A 12,572-nucleotide genomic window follows, 5' to 3' on the forward strand; every position below is an offset into this window, starting at 1 on the left:
TTTGGCTCAAAAGAAATTTCAATTGTTGTACTGTTGATATTTGGCTCTGTTGACTAATGAATTTGCCGACCACTGTACTAAATAATACAGAGATGGGAGAATGTCACTCAAATTGAGCATAGAAAAATTTGTGAGTAAATTATGGCATTCTTCTTTACAACTAAATAGAGCAATTGACCTGCCTATAACTACGATTTAAGCAAAAGCTGACACATTTTCAGTATATATTTTTTAATTATTAATATTAGCATGGAAAAGCCATGACATAAGTGTTGAAAAGAACTATTTATTTTGAGAAAAGTCTGGTAAACTGGTAAAATTCTTTATCAAAGGTCTTTGTTTAAGCTTTAATTTACTCATCAAATATTGACTCATTTAGGTCAATAGGCATATAACACTTGTCTTTAATAAGTTTTAATCAATAACTATTTTATTATTATGTTTATTGATGTGCATATTTTCTATATATAATTCTAATGTTTTTTAGACCAGACACTCTAATGTGTTCACTTTTTAACTATAAATAAATTTCAGTTTGTAGTAGATCAAAATTGAAATCTTAATTAACAAATTATCATCTATTGGTCATGATCAATTACATGAAAAAAAAGTCTATTTATGAATGTTTTAACAATCACATATCTAATCAGTTGAATAATAAGATGTATTCCATGTTACTTATATTAGGTCAATATTGGCTTATTAACTATGAACAAACTTATATAGTTTAGATATACAATTTTTAAAGATAGATCTTATATAACAACATAGAAAAATGAGTTCTTATAAAATAACGTAGTTTCAAAGTTATTAATTAAAAATAAGTATATTTATCACTCAGAGTTTGACATGTATTATTATAATAAACTAGAGGCCCGATGCACGAAATTCATACAAGAGTAGGCCTTCTTTCCTCTGGCTGCTGGCATCGGCTTCCCTTTGGTAACTGCTTCCTTTTGGCACCTGGGACCTGGGCTTCCCTCAAAGCCCCAGCTTCGTTCAGCAGGACATCCAAAGAGATGTCTGATCTAATTAGCATATTACCTTTTATTATTATAGATGATTATAACAACAATGTTGTTATTTGCATTAGATGATGAAAATGTGGTGAAGGAAATGCAACAAAATGATAAAGCCTTTCAAGTGTGAAAATTCAGGAGATTTACTGTTGCTAGGATCTTTCCACAGATAATTTCTGGACCCAGACCCATGGCTTTTTATTTGTTGGAAAACACATTGGCCCTTTAGGAATGAAAACAGGTCAAGTTTGATAAACAGGAAAAAATTAGCAGGTTAGGGGAAATTCCTTCAGCTATTCCACCAACAGGAGGTAAATAGGAAAAGATTATCAGGTTAGGGGAAAAGCCTACCCCTGTTGCAGATCTTCAGCCCTGCTGAAGCCCCAAGGTCCATCAGCCTTCTGATGAACTTCTTGTATAATTATGACTTGCTAGAATTTGCCACCAGTATACTGTGTTCTATATCTGTCTGCTTTGAATCCTTATAAAAAATATATACTTTTTTTGTAATCAGAATATAAAAACAGATAGCAATTGAAAGGAGCTCTGCTGGTGTGACTCAGTGGTTGAGAGTCAGCCCTTGAACCAGGAGGGCATGGGCATAGTTTGCTTACCTGACGGCATTCTCCAGGTTTCAGACTTGATCCCCAGTAGAGGGCATGCAGGAGGTAGCCAATGGATGTTTCTCATCAGTGTTTCTATCTCTCTATCCTTCTACCTTTTTCTCTCTAAAATTAATTTTTAAAAAATAGAGGAAAATGGAAATGAACAAAAACTGGAATATATGTATATCTTAAAAATTATAACAAAATATATTGTTAGAGTTGATAAAAAATTAGTTCCATAATTATGTTTAATGATTATATTTTCTCCTACCTGAATTGCAATGATATAAAACCCCATTATAAAACCCTATTAATAAATTTTTATTTTAAGAAGTAGTTTATTTACTATTTAAAAGTGCTAATTCTCAGTGATTTACTTATATGGGTTATACCTATTGGATATTTTCTATTCCAACTTAAAACAAAAGTATTAAATTGTAATTTATAAATTAATTTTAAAACAACAATTCAAAACCATTTGTGTTAGCATCAATAGCATATTAATTTAAAAAACAAGTATTTTGCAATAAAAAAATGTAAACAGTAGAAAATTTAAAATATTTTTGCTAATTTTCTTACTTGTTTGGTATAATAAAAAACACCTGGATTCTCATATCTGCTTCAGTAATCACTCTATTATGATATGCTGTTTGGGTTGAAATATATGAAGGAAATCCAGCTTTATACAGATATGTAGTTGAAAATGGAAAAAAAAAAGTATATTCTTTTCACATATTTTTTGAATAGTCTTCTCTGATCCTCACCAAAAATAAGTCACGGTTTCTTTAAAGTTATTTGCTATATGGAATCTGAAATCAGAGTAATGAACTTCTGTCCTCTGTTAACATTAAAATCCATTGGCCTACTTTTTGCTTTGCATGGAAATTTTATCTATTCATGGTTTTATAACATTATGCATTGGTTTACTGATTTATGCAGATCTCCCAAATGTTAACATACTTCATTATACAAAATCAACAACTTGCATTCATTAATATTACCACTAATCTTATAAAACTTTTTAAGTGGGACCACCATTATGGGAGTGTAAACTGTGCAATTGCAGAGGACCCAGTGCTCAAAGGTTCTTCTGTTTTTTGTTGTTTGTTTGTTTTAAATATATTTTATTGATTTTTTTACAGAGAGGAAGGGAGAGGAATAGAGAGCTAAAAACATAGATGAGAGAGAAACATTGATTAGCTACCTCCTACAAATCCCTACTGTGGATGTGCCTGCAACCAAAGTACAAGCCCTTGACTGGAATCGAACCACTGTCAATGCGCTCACCAGGCATGAGCCCAGCTTCTGGGCTTCTGGCTGAGTGGTGCTTCCCCTGTGGGAGCACACTGATCATCAGAGGGCAGCTCTTGCATTGAGCGTCTGTCCCCTGGTGGTCAATGTGTGTCATAGTGACCAGTCATTCCACAGTTCAGTTGATTTGCATATGACCCTTTTATTATACGTATAGGAAAGTAGCCATTTCCTGGTGCTTCAATTGCATGAAGTTTTCACGTATTCAGTATCACAAAGTTCTGGTGCACCCGAAATGGGTGGGAGGAACTTCATTGGCATTCAATGTAAGTACAAGAGGTAAACTTGTTAAGCCTACGGCTGAGTAAGTAGGGGTACTAACAACCCTGAGAAACCACATTTTCCAATCAAATCAGAATATGTTTTAAATGTAGCAAAAAAGACCACCTAGGAACTCTAGCATATCCTTTCTTATTGGTGTTCCTTTCATGAAATATCCAACCATTTTCCTAAAAATGACAGCAAGAAATAAAAATTAGGACAACCCATAGTTTGTTTTTAATTTGCAGTCCTCCTCTAGCCATACATAAGCTAAGGATTGTGTTGATAGAATGTGCAAATGTCAAGAAGCAAAATATAAACAGTTGCTTAGGGTTATGCATCATCTCCATGCTTCTGGTAAGAACAAAAAAAAAATGTATGTATAAATAATGGAAATACAAATTGTGCAATTTCGTAATTTTGCACATGAATCAAATGTTCTTATAATAGTATATAAAGTTGGCATTGCACAAATAAGCAGTAAAATTCATGCTAGTAACTTAAGATGTAAATTTTCCTAACTCAGAACAACATTGAGTAACAAATGAAATACATCATGACAAGTCAAGGGAAATACCATGGAAGAAAGAAAAGAGCTTCTCACTTTAGTGCATTTAATGGCACTGTTTTCCTGCTTTTTGAACTAGAAGCTCCATATTTTCACTTGGCACAGAGGTCTGAAAATTATGTAGCTGGCCCTGTCTTCAAGTATTGAGAAACTGGCAAGTTTATGGTGTCAGATACATGTTTTCAGAAATCTGATTTTTAACTTTGAAAGCTCAAATTTTACCATTGGCCACAAATACTGTCAGTTGTTTTCCTTGAAGTGACAACTTATTTCATTCTTTTTTGAGAAAATGTCTGCCAAATACTCAAGTCTGAATAACCATAATTTCTTTCAAGCAAAAATAGTATTTCATTTTGAAACAGTGGCAAGCTCAGAGCTCAACAATTGCACAACTGAACAGCCCTCACCTGTGGTATATAGCAGAACTGCTTTGTCACACACACTATTAAAGAGACGTGTACTCAGGATTGAGATTGGATAACATTAATTATTTTTACTGCTCCATCCAAGGCACTTGTAAGTGGCACTGGCTTTTTTTGCCCTTTTCTGTACATGCATGGCCATGAAGAAATGTCTACAGCAAAGTTTATTGGCACTACTTTGATTCATGGTAAGAATCGAAGAGTTTGTCCTACCATGATGGCATTTGTATCATCTGTGTAACTGTTGACATAGTAAAAAAATTAAGAAAGATAAATGTAAATAATTCCTTAGCACTATTATGAAAATAATTTGGAATAGAAACAAGCAAAAAGTTCATTGTAAAGGAACAAGACAGCCCTGGCTGGTTTGGCTCAATTGGCCTGCAGACTGAGGGGTTATGGGTTTGATTCTCAGTCAAGAGCATGTACCTCAGTTGCAAGTTTGATCCTCAGCCCATTGGGGTGAGAATCAATGAATCTCTCTCTCTCTGTCTTTCTCTCTCTCTATCTATCTCTTTACCCCCACACACACTCCTCCTCCCTCCCTTCCACTCTGTCTAAAAATCAATGGAAAAAAATATCCTCAGGTGAGGATTTAAAATTAAGCAACAACAACAACAAAAAAACATATACAAATGTGTTTTTAAAAGTAGATTTATATCATTATAATATTTTATTTTATGCTATTTATTTTTATTAACTTTAGTGGGATGACATTGGTTAATAGGATCATATGGGTTTCAGGTATAAATTTCTTTGTTACAAGACCTGAATATTACACTGTGTGTCCACCACTCAAAGTCAAATCATCTTCTGTCTCTCATTAAAATATCTTAAATGAAAATAATGAAGACAGAACAATGTATATAGTTTAATATGGGTATGTAAAAAATCACATACATATTAATGAAATATGTTTAGAATGTATTTATAAAAGACATTCTAACTACACTGTTCAAAGTAATTCCTTTGAGGAAGAACAAGGAATAATATTTACATTTAATCCACATGCCTTGTGTTGTTTGAGAACTTTAAAAACAAAAATGTATTTAAATTTACTTCTAAGTAAATTTGAGAGATGCTGAGAGAGGAAGAGAACTAGACATCCTTAGATAATGGCAGACTGCTGGAACAGAGATAGCTAGGAAGTTCTGTGTTGGCAAGAATGACTGGAAAGAGGTGTTTTCATAAACTGTGGAAGTGATTTAATAGAAATCTGTCATTACCGACTTACGATCTAATTGTTTTCTGGTCAATGTTTGTATATTAATCTGTGTTAAGTCAAACCATTTACTATAAACACAAAAGTCAAAATCAATTCATGAAAGACCAAAATTTATATTGGTAAAACAAAAAGAGTGTGTACAATTTTAACTACATGTAAGTTATATCATAAATGCATTTTGAGGGTAAAGGGTTCTCCTGAGAAATGGAATGTCTCAGACTTCATAGTGTATATCCAATAAAATTCGGAATGATTCTGCTTTATTTTAGCAGTAAATATTTTTTAGCTGGAATTATTCATTCCTCTAAAGAGCCCAAGTAAATTCTAAAATATAGGGTTTCATTCTCAGTTGATTAGATATACATGAATAACTTTAAAGGAGTTTGATTGGTTAATATAAGAAAAGTCCATTACTGATGGTAGCATTGTTAATAAATACTTACTAGACAAAAGGAATAAGTTCTAGTAAGAATAGCACAGGATGGTTGGTATTAGATTCAATTTTTTCTTGTGAAGAAACACACTTTCCCTGGTAAAATACAACTTGAAAACAATCATCAGAAGACTTGTCACAGATAGTAATCTAGAAAAGAGAAAATTGTCATTTCACTAACCATATTTGCCTGGCTTCAATTCAGCATTATCTAATTTAAAATGCAATTAACTGACAACAAAGAGCTACATAATTAACCAAAATAACTGATTATAATAGCTTAAATCTGTATCTGATGAGTTTCTAGAGATAATCTTAAAGAAAGAAAAAATAAAATGTATTTTGCAGAAAGGATCGAAGACTGTGAGAAAATAATTGGTTGTTTCTATATATAGATCAGAAAAATAAAAAGATTAATAGGAACAAGTTCAGGGATAAAAATGTCCTAGTACACCAGCATAAGCAAAAGGCATTCAAATAAGCTGAAATGTTACAGTATATTCATAGACCCATTATCAGCATTAGCAAAGGTAATGAAATATAATGCTCACATCATGTGAAATTAACCCATTTAATCCCAATATATCTGTTTTGGAAACAAAAGTTGTGAATTTTAAAATAAAGATATGAAAAAGAAAATTTTAAATAATTTTGGAAAAATGTATTTCATTTTATTAATAGAAATTACAAAAAACTGTATTTCAAAGAAACAGATTCTGACTTCATGCACAGATGCTCTGGAAAAATCAATAGTCACAAACTGTCATTTGCCTAAATTGGACCTTTCTTTTATATATTTAAACTAGACCTTTTTTTAAACTTAACTAAAAACCAACTAGTTTTTGTCTTCCAGAATAGAAGACTCAATAAATGAATAAAAACATGGGAGGATGCAAGAATGGATGGATGCAAGGATGGCTGGATAGATGAAGGTTAATAAATCTTCAAGTTCATTTAGGAATTAAATATATAAGGAGCCACTAAAAATTAAATTTTTAAAAAATGTAATTAAAAATAATAATGAGTAATAATAAAAATGAAATTCTTTCTCTACCAATAATCCCTAAATAGGAACCAAAGCATACTTTGAAACACAGATGGTACAGGGCAAATGGTGAAGAAAGCAAATAAATAGGGAGGGATGTGACAAAAAATTTGATTTAAGAGGAAAGTAAAGATCTATTGCTTTTTTATTTAAGTTTATTCAAACTAATCAAGAGTTATGGTTTCCGGATGCAATAACTGAAGAACACAAATGAGATAGGATATGTGAGTAATGAGACAGTTCTGACAATCCAAGGTGACAGCTGAATACAATCAAAATGCCAAAGGAAAAAGATCAAATTCCTTGCATCTCTAAATACTGAAGACGCTGCATGCTTTCTTCTCAGCATGAGCATGTTTAGATTGTCTGGGAATGTGTTTCACAGAGAGAAATATTACACTCTGTTCTCAGCTAGCATTACAGGAGGGAGAATCTCTTACATAGAGCCAAATCTAATTTCCTAAATCTCAAGGCAAAAAGCCTTAATTATTCCTGTAAATTTACTCTTTATGGGAAAATATCATGCCATAGTGTGTGGGACAGCAACTAGAAGCTGGGAAGAGTTAATGGGCAGCTTGCCTATTAGCAATGAAAGAGGAAAGCCTTTGGCTCCCAGTCCATAGACTTTATTATTTTTTTAAAAATATATTTTATTGATTTTTCACAGAGAGGAAGAGAGATAGAGAGTTAGAAATTTTGAAGAGAGAGAATCATCAATCAGCTGCCTCTTGCACGCCCTCTCCCCTCCCCCACCACTGGGGATGTGCCCGCAACCAAGTTACATGCCCTTGACCGGAATCGAACCCAGGATCTTTCAGTCTGCAGGCTGATGCTCTATCCACTGAACCAAACCGGTTTTGGCCCAGCCCATAGACTTTACACAGCTCATTCTTAGATCCTGTTTTTCAAAAACAGCAGAGAAGCACTGGAGCTATGTAGTATATGTGAGAACATAGCTATGATGCAAGGGTTGTTGTTGTGGTTTTTTTTAATTCAGAGTAAAAAAATATAGCATATATATAATGATTACAAGCATGCAACAAATGTGAGAAAAAACTTTAAGGAAATTTAGAAAATTCGTTAACAGATGGGTTAGATTAGTAGGATTATGTGGTTTGTTTTTTGTGTTCTTTTTCTTTTGTGTGTTTTTTTGAACTTACCAAACATTTTTTATAATATAATGTAATTACTAAAATTTTTAAATTGCATGTAAACATTTTTAGATTTAAGATCATTTAGATTGGAGGAAGACTGTTTAAGGTTCATTAAAAATATAATAAAATATACCAATGTGTACTTAAATTCTCCCCCCAAAAAACTGACATTTATAAACAGATACAAATTACTAGTAGATACAATTTCTATCATCTATTGATGGATCTTGAATTTAAACCTTTTGTTCATGTTGCCTATGATAAAAATTAGTCAGCAGAGTTGTAGTTGTTTTAGTTTTTGTTTTTCTCTTACTGTGAAGCTATATATGCTAAACAAACTGTTAGACATTATAATTTATTTTGCATATGGAAATATTAGTGAAAATAAAGTTCTTAAAATAACAGCAAGCAATATGCTAGCCTTTGCAGTACTAGTGAGTAGACAGTAGCAAAGCCTCTTTCACAGACTTTCTACCCATTACCTTCCATATCAATGTAAAGGCAACTGTGTCCATCACTCACACATGCCTATGCAGTTGTGATTAATCATCTTCACATCTCTATTTATTCACCTGATGGCCTGCATATGTGCTGTGTTTGTGCTTATTTTGAGGAATGGGGTAAAATATTATTAACTTTTTAAGTATAGAATAAGGTTTTAAAAAGCCAACAAAGTATTATAAATTATAGGAGACAGAGTATATTTATTGACAGTGCTGTTATAATTTAGTAAATGAATTCCTGAATAGTCTTTTAGATAATCTATAAACAATAGAAGAACCCAATGATATAGTACAATTATTCAGTGCAAAAAAGGAATTGGAGAAAAGTAAGATGTAGTCTGGAAAACATGGGTGCTATAAGAGATAGAAAATGAAGCTGGAAGGAAGTTAAATTCACGCATGAATGGAAGTCCTTGTGCAGAGTATTGACAGAGGAAGACAATAACCACAAAGGAAGACCTATCTGAAAGTGTGTTGGGCTTTGTCATTAATGCCAAGCATTTATACTGACAGTAGTATTGGAGACATAACATGGAAATGAGGATGAAGAGAGAAAGCATTCTTAAGGATAAAAATGAGTTTAATTATAGTCACACAAATCTTTTCAGTTTTGAAGAAACTTCCAGAAAAGTTTTCTTGTTTTGAAAAGGGCTGGAGCTTGATGCAGAGGTTTAGCAATCAATAAATAGGTAAAGAAGTAAATATTTGTATTTAGGAGCAAATGATTTGTAAATGAAGATTTAAAACAGAAATTTATAATAATAAAAGTATAATATGCTAATTAGACCAGACATCCTAATGGCCTTCCAGACATCATTCTGGACGACTTTCAGATGAAGCTACAGTAGTGGGGGCCAGGGCAGAGGTGTTTAGGGGCAATCAGGCAGCCAGGTAGAATAGTTAGGGGTGATCAGGCAGGCAGGCGACCGGTGAGGAGCCAATGTACATGGATTGCGAGAGGTATGTTCAAGGGGTCCAGGATTGCAAGAGGGTGCAGGCTGGGCTGAGAAATCCCCCTTCCCCTGTGCATGAATTTCATGCACCAGGCCTCTAGTATAGAATAATAGCTTCTCCAAAGTAAGCAACATGTGTGAACTGAAGACTAAGAAATGAAGTTTGGGGACTTCCCATGGTTGAGAGTCTGAAGGAAAAGGAGGAGTTGGCAATAGTGAGGAAGAAGCAGCAGAAGAGAAATGGAAACCACTCCATATCTTGGAAGAAGGTTCAAGAGGAGTTTGGGAAGGACTGAAGTTGTCCAAACAAGAAATATCACTGAGATGTCAAAGGAAGAAGAGGACTGAGGAGAAGCTTTCAAATCTTATCAGAAGAGCATAACAATGCCATTTGGGTGTGTGTGGGGACTGGATCTAATTCATTGATAGAGGCAGAAGCAGAGGAGAGGGTGGTCATTAACTGGATTTGGGCATCTAAGAGAATAATTCAGGTTAATGGCTAAAATGTGTAATAGAGTTAGTAAAAAGTGTTTATTTTTATTTAGATGGAGAAATTGGATTTTTAATACATAAACACTGAGAAAACAACAAAGAGATATTGATAGTTATAAAGAGAGGAAAGAAAGAAAGCCTGAGCATAATGTCCTCTGAGATGGAGATGAATAGGATCAGTAGAAAGAGCATGACCACAAGGTTTGCTTCAGAGGGGAAGGGTCATAGGACACAGGAATGAGAGGAAATAAAAGGGAACTTATAAAAGAAGGACCATAATTTGCTGAAACCATTTTTGGCTCAGTGTATAGAGTGGCAGTCTGCGGACTAAAAGGTCCCAGGTTCGATTCCGGTCAAGGGCATGTACATTGGTTGTGGGCACATCCCCGTTAGGGGGTGTGCAGAAGGCAGTTGGTCGATGTTTCTCTCTCGTCGATGTTTCTAGCTCTCTGTCCCTCTTTCTCTCCCTTCCTCTCTGTAAAAAAATCAATAAAATATATTTTTTAAAAAGGACTGTATTTTTTTCCCCACAAGATCAGAATCAGTTATACAATGTGAATGATGATGAAGGTAGGCCAGTTTTACATGTAACATGAAGGCACATAAAACAGAACGCCTCCCCAAAAGGACACAGAACACTTCGCTGAGCAGCAGTAAGGAAGTTTGAGTACATTGACTCTTCCAAGACCAAGTCTGTGTCTTGTTTTCTCAAAGAAGAAAAGGGAAAGTAGGTTAGGAGACAGGTATGAACAAATTAATAGGGTGTGACAGGGCCTGCTTTTAGAGGGAGGGAGGAAACTCAGTGTGGCTAGAGCAAGAAGTGTGTGTCAGAAAGTGATGCATTTAGGGAAGAGGTAAATGACAGCTCACTTCGAAAGACTGTAGGCTGATGGCAGGAATAACTTTTGTTACCCTAGTAACAAAAGAGAGCTAGGTCACCTTAGATGTTCCAAGATACAGCCCCATATTTCTCAACAAGCCCTCCTCCTCTGCACATACTTGATGTGTGTGTTGACCAATAATTAAGTAAAATCAAATCTTGACACAGATGGTTAAGTGTCAGAGCACTTTCAATTATGCAAACTTCTCTCTGCCAGTGTTTATTCATCCAATGTGAATTGAAGAGACAGTTAAGCATCTATTAGGTCTAGTAATAATTAATGTCGTTTTCTAATACTTTTTTAAATCTAATTTATTTAAACTAGGGGTGTCGAACTCAATCAGAGAAGGGGCCAAAATCTAAAATCCAGCCTAAATCGCGGGCCGAATGGTTTACTGAACAGTCATAAACTGTCATTGTGATGGAAACGCAGCGGAGTGCAGTGATGACAGCATGGTGCGGGCCACATTGCAAGGCCTGGTGGGACAGATTTGGCCCGAGGGCCTTGTGTTTGACACATGTGATTTAAACAATACAACAAAATTTAATCAACAATATAGTTGCCGTTGTTTTCTACTACTTGTGCCCAACGCTCAGGAAGCATTTTAATCCCTCTGTTGTAAAATTCTTGTGATTTTGATGCAAAAAATTCGGTCAATGCATTTTTGAGGCATTCTTCATTATTAAATTTTTTTCCAAGAAGAAAGTTTTGCAAAGGACGAAACAAATGGTAATCAGAAGGGGCAATATCAGGAGAATATGCAGATTGAGGGAGAACTTCCCATTCCAACTGGCGCAGTTTTTCAGCAGTGATTCTTGCAGTATGCGGTCGTGCGTTGTCGTGGTGAAGAATTACGCCCTTCTGATTAATCAGCGCGGGTTCTTTTTCTCTTAAAGCTTGGGCTAACCTTTCCAATTGGGCACTATACACTGCACTTGTAATGGTTTGGTTAGATGGTAAAAGTTCATAATGAAGAATTCCTTTAAAATTCCACCAAACACACAACATCACTTTTTTCGCATGCAAGTCAGGTTTTGGCGTGGGCTGCAGAGCCTCATTTTTGTCCAACCATTGAGGCCGCCTTTTCAAATTAACATACAGCACCCATTCTTCATCTCCGGTAACAATTTGCTCTAAAAACGGCAAACGGTTTTGACTAGAGAGGAGCGAACTGCAAATTGTGACTCTTTGATTACGGTTGTTGTTGGTCAACTCATGAGGAACCCATTTTCCAAACTTTTGGACTTTGCCAAGTGCACGCAATTGATTGGAAATTGTTTTTTGTGAACAATTTAAAGTTGTCGCAAGCTCTTGTTGGGTAATTTGAGGATTTTGCACCAAAAGAGCTTGAAGAGCTTCTTGATCAAAATTGGACACACGGCCTCGACCACTCTTGTCATCTAACGAAAAATTTCCCTCGCGAAATTTCTCAAACCAACTGCTGGCATTTTCTGGCGCTAACTGCATCTTGACCAAGAGCACTACAGATGTTTTTTGCAGCCTCACTTGCTTTTCTTCCTAATTGGAACTCGTAAAGCATGCAGTGCCGAATATGCTCTTCATCCGCCATCTTCTTAGCCCTAGTTTTGCAACAAAAACCAAACCAAACACAAACTTTTTCAAGCAAAACTTGTTAATTGCACTTCACACGTTCTGTAGATACCATGTGTTTGAAGGTTATGTCAATACAAGTCAACGCC

This window comes from Pipistrellus kuhlii, unplaced genomic scaffold (assembly GCF_014108245.1).
Source record: "Pipistrellus kuhlii isolate mPipKuh1 unplaced genomic scaffold, mPipKuh1.p scaffold_m20_p_2, whole genome shotgun sequence".
NCBI classification, from domain to species: domain Eukaryota; kingdom Metazoa; phylum Chordata; class Mammalia; order Chiroptera; family Vespertilionidae; genus Pipistrellus; species Pipistrellus kuhlii.